Genomic DNA, 4,518 nt, shown 5'->3' on the forward strand with positions numbered 1-4,518 from the left:
ACTAGTAATCGAAAGGTTGGGGGGGGGAGTTAACTGACTGTGGTGTCCAGAGACTGTAGCAGGCCTCTCATACTAGGCCTGGGGGGGGCTGGGGGGGAGGGGGGAAGTTAACTGACTGAGGTGTCCAGAGACTGTAGCAGGCCTCTCATACTAGGCCTGGGGGGGGCTGGGGGGGAGGGGGGAAGTTAACTGACTGAGGTGTCCAGAGACTGTGAGGTGTCCAGAGACTGGAGCAGAGACACTCTGGTTCTGGCTCTACTGCCAATCACAACCAGGTATCCTTTTCACTCCATACAGACAGATTCCTGTTGATCTGGGACATGTTTAATACAGATCATTTGGTTCCACAGTGCACTGATTGACCAGGAGACTGTTACACTGAATATGTCTTCAGTTAGTTCATATGTGGTTCCACGGTGTCTCCTCAGACCCATACAGGGGCCAGATGCTGTTGTAGGGGTCTGTCTAACCCAGCTGTAGTGTTCAGTGTCTCCTCAGACCCATACAGGGACCAGATGCTGTTGTAGGGGTCTGTCTAACCCAGCTGTAGTTAGTAGTGGTCAGTGTCTCCTCAGACCCATACAGGGACCAGATGCTGTTGTAGGGGTCTGTCTAACCCAGCTGTAGTTAGTAGTGGTCAGTGTCTCCTCAGACCCATACAGGGACCAGATGCTGTTGTAGGGGTCTGTCTAACCCAGCTGTAGTTAGTAGTGGTCAGTGTCTCCTCAGACCCATACAGGGACCAGATGTCTAACCCAGCTGTAGTTAGTAGTGGTCAGTGTCTCCTCAGACCCATACAGGGACCAGATGCTGTTGTAGGGGTCTGTCTAACCCAGCTGTAGTTAGTAGTGGTCAGTGTCTCCTCAGACCCATACAGGGACCAGATGCTGTTGTAGGGGTCTGTCTAACCCAGCTGTAGTTAGTAGTGGTCAGTGTCTCCTCAGACCCATACAGGGACCAGATGCTGTTGTAGGGGTCTGTCTAACCCAGCTGTAGTTAGTAGTGGTCAGTGTCTCCTCAGACCCATACAGGGACCAGATGTCTAACCCAGCTGTAGTTAGTAGTGGTCAGTGTCTCCTCAGACCCATACAGGGACCAGATGCTGTTGTAGGGGTCTGTCTAACCCAGCTGTAGTTAGTAGTGGACAGTGTCTCCTCAGACCCATACAGGGACCAGATGCTGTTGTAGGGGTCTGTCTAACCCAGCTGTAGTTAGTAGTGGTCAGTGTCTCCTCAGACCCATACAGGGGCCAGATGCTGTTGTAGGGGTCTGTCTAACCCAGCTGTAGTTAGTAGTGGTCAGTGTCTCCTCAGACCCATACAGGGGAAGGAATGTTTTTGGCCCACCAGACGACAAGGAAGGATGTTTTAAATGATCATAACATGGTTATATCTTGCCGTAACTAATCTGAAAGACCATTTAATAAAGAACACCAATAATATCACAATGTTACTGTTCTGTGGACTCATAAAGCATCTCTGTAATAGTCTGTAATACTGTTCTGTGGACTCATAAAGCATCTCTGTAATAGTCTGGAATACTGTTCTGTGGACTCATAAAGCATCTCTGTAATAGTCTGTAATACTGTTCTGTGGACTCATAAAGCATCTCTGTAATAGTCTGGAATACTGTTCTGTGGACTCATAAAGCATCTCTGTAATAGTCTGGAATACTGTTCTGTGGACTCATAAAGCATCTCTGGAATACTGTTCTGTGGACTCATAAAGCATCTCTGTAATAGTCTGTAATACTGTTCTGTGGACTCATAAAGCATCTCTGTAATAGTCTGGAATACTGTTCTGTGGACTCATAAAGCATCTCTGTAATAGTCTGTAATACTGTTCTGTGGACTCATAAATCATCTCTGTAATAGTCTGGAATACTGTTCTGTGGACTCATAAAGCATCTCTGTAATAGTCTGGAATACTGTTCTGTGGACTCATAAAGCATCTCTGTAATAGTCTGGAATACTGTTCTGTGGACTCATAAAGCATCTCTGTAATAGTCTGGAATACTGTTCTGTGGACTCATAAAGCATCTCTGTAATAGTCTGGAATACTGTTCTGTGGACTCATAAATCATCTCTGTAATAGTCTGGAATACTGTTCTGTGGACTCATAAATCATCTCTGTAATAGTCTGGAATACTGTTCTGTGGACTCATAAAGCATCTCTGTAATAGTCTGGAATACTGTTCTGTGGACTCATAAAGCATCTCTGTAATAGTCTGGAATACTGTTCTGTGGACTCATAAAGCATCTCTGTAATAGTCTGGAATACTGTTCTGTGGACTCATAAAGCATCTCTGTAATAGTCTGGAATACTGTTCTGTGGACTCATAAAGCATCTCTGTAATAGTCTGTAATACTGTTCTGTGGACTCATAAAGCATCTCTGTAATAGTCTGGAATACTGTTCTGTGGACTCATAAAGCATCTCTGTAATAGTCTGGAATACTGTTCTGTGGACTCATAAAGCATCTCTGTAATAGTCTGGAATACTGTTCTGTGGACTCATAAAGCATCTCTGTAATAGTCTGGAATACTGTTCTGTGGACTCATAAATCATCTCTGTAATAGTCTGGAATACTGTTCTGTGGACTCACAAATCATCTCTGTAATACTGTTCTAATATCGGACTCCGCTGATCTGAAGACAGTCAATGGTGTCACCTGTCACTGATTTTAGAGAGCTGCATAATGTTCTGAATGGTTTCTCTGTCCAGATCGGTCTAAGGATGATTTTAGAGACCTGCATAATGTTCTGAATGGTTTCTCTGTCCAGATCTGTCTGAAGATGCATCTGACGACCTCCCGAGGGGGGCGAGGAGCTCTTCCTCATGATTTCCTGCTCTGACAGGTTCTCCACTAGGACCAGTAGAGACAGAACACTATTCAATCCCCTCTATTCAACCTCCAGCTGCCTACCCCCTCTATTCAACCTCCAGCTGCCTACCCCCTCTATTCAACCTCCAGCTGCCTACCCCCTCTATTCAACCTCCAGCTGCCTACCCCCTCCATTCAACCTCCAGCTGCCTACCCCCTCTATTCAACATCCAGCTGCCTACCCCCTCTACTCAACCTCCAGCTGCCTACCCCCTCTACTCAACCTCCAGCTGCCTACCCCCTCTATTCAACCTCCAGCTGCCTACCCCCTCTATTCAACCTCCAGCTGCCTACCCCCTCTATTCAACCTCCAGCTGCCTACCCCCTCTATTCAACCTCCAGCTGCCTAACCCCTCTATTCAACCTCCAGCTGCCACCCCATCTATTCAACCTCCAGCTACCTACCCCATCTATTCAACCTCCAGCTGTCTACCCCCTCTATTCAACCTCCAGCTGCCTACCCCCTCTATTCAACCTCCAGCTGCCTATCCCCTCTATTCAACCTCCAGCTGCCTATCCCCTCTATTCTACCCCCTCTATTCAACCTCCAGCTGCCTACCCCCTCTATTCAACCTCCAGCTGCCTACCCCCTCTATTCAACCTCCAGCTGCCTACCCCCTCTATTCTACCCGCTCAATTCAACCTCCAGCTGCCTACCCCCTCTATTCAACCTCCAGCTGCCTACCCCCTCTATTCTACCCCTCTATTCAACCTCCAGCTGCCTACCCCTCTATTCAACCTCCAGCTGCCTATCCCCTCTATTATACCCCCTCTATTCAACCTCCAGCTGCCTACCCCCTCTATTCAACCTCCAGCTGCCTATCCCCTCTATTCTACCCCCTCTATTCAACCTCCAGCTGCCTACCCCCTCTATTCAACCTCCAGCTGCCTACCCCCTCTATTCAACCTCCAGCTGCCTACCCCCTCTATTCAACCTCCAGCTGCCTACCCCCTCTATTCAACCTCCAGCTGCCTACCCCCTCTATTCAACCTCTAGCTGCCTACCCCCTCTATTCAACCTCCAGCTGCCTACCCCCTCTATTCTACCCCCTCTATTCAACCTCCAGCTGCCTACCCCCTCTATTCAACCTCTAGCTGCCTACCCCCTCTATTCAACCTCCAGCTGTCTACCCCTCTATTCAACCTCCAGTTGCCTATCCCCTCTATTCTACCCCTCTATTCAACCTCCAGCTGCCTACCCCCTCTATTCAACCTCCAGCTGCCTACCCCCTCTATTCAACCTCCAGCTGCCTATCCCCTCTATTCTACCCCCTCTATTCAACCTCCAGCTGTCTACCCCCTCTATTCAACCTCCAGTTGCCTACCCCCTCTATTCTACCCCCTCTATTCAACCTCCAGCTGCCTACCCCCTCTATTCAACCTCCAGCTGCCTACCCCCTCTATTCAACCTCTAGCTGCCTACCCCCTCTATTCAACCTCCAGCTGCCTACCCCCTCTATTCTACCCACTCTATTCAACCTCCAGCTGCCTACCCCCTCTATTCAACCTCCAGCTGCCTACCCCCTCTATTCAACCTCCAGCTGCCTACCCCCTCTATTCTACCCCCTCTATTCAACCTCCAGCTGCCTACCCCCTCTATTCTACCCCCTCTATTCAACCTCCAGCTGCCTACCCC

The sequence above is a fragment of the Oncorhynchus masou genome, unplaced genomic scaffold (assembly GCF_036934945.1).
Source record: "Oncorhynchus masou masou isolate Uvic2021 unplaced genomic scaffold, UVic_Omas_1.1 unplaced_scaffold_2107, whole genome shotgun sequence".
In the NCBI taxonomy this organism is placed as follows: domain Eukaryota; kingdom Metazoa; phylum Chordata; class Actinopteri; order Salmoniformes; family Salmonidae; genus Oncorhynchus; species Oncorhynchus masou.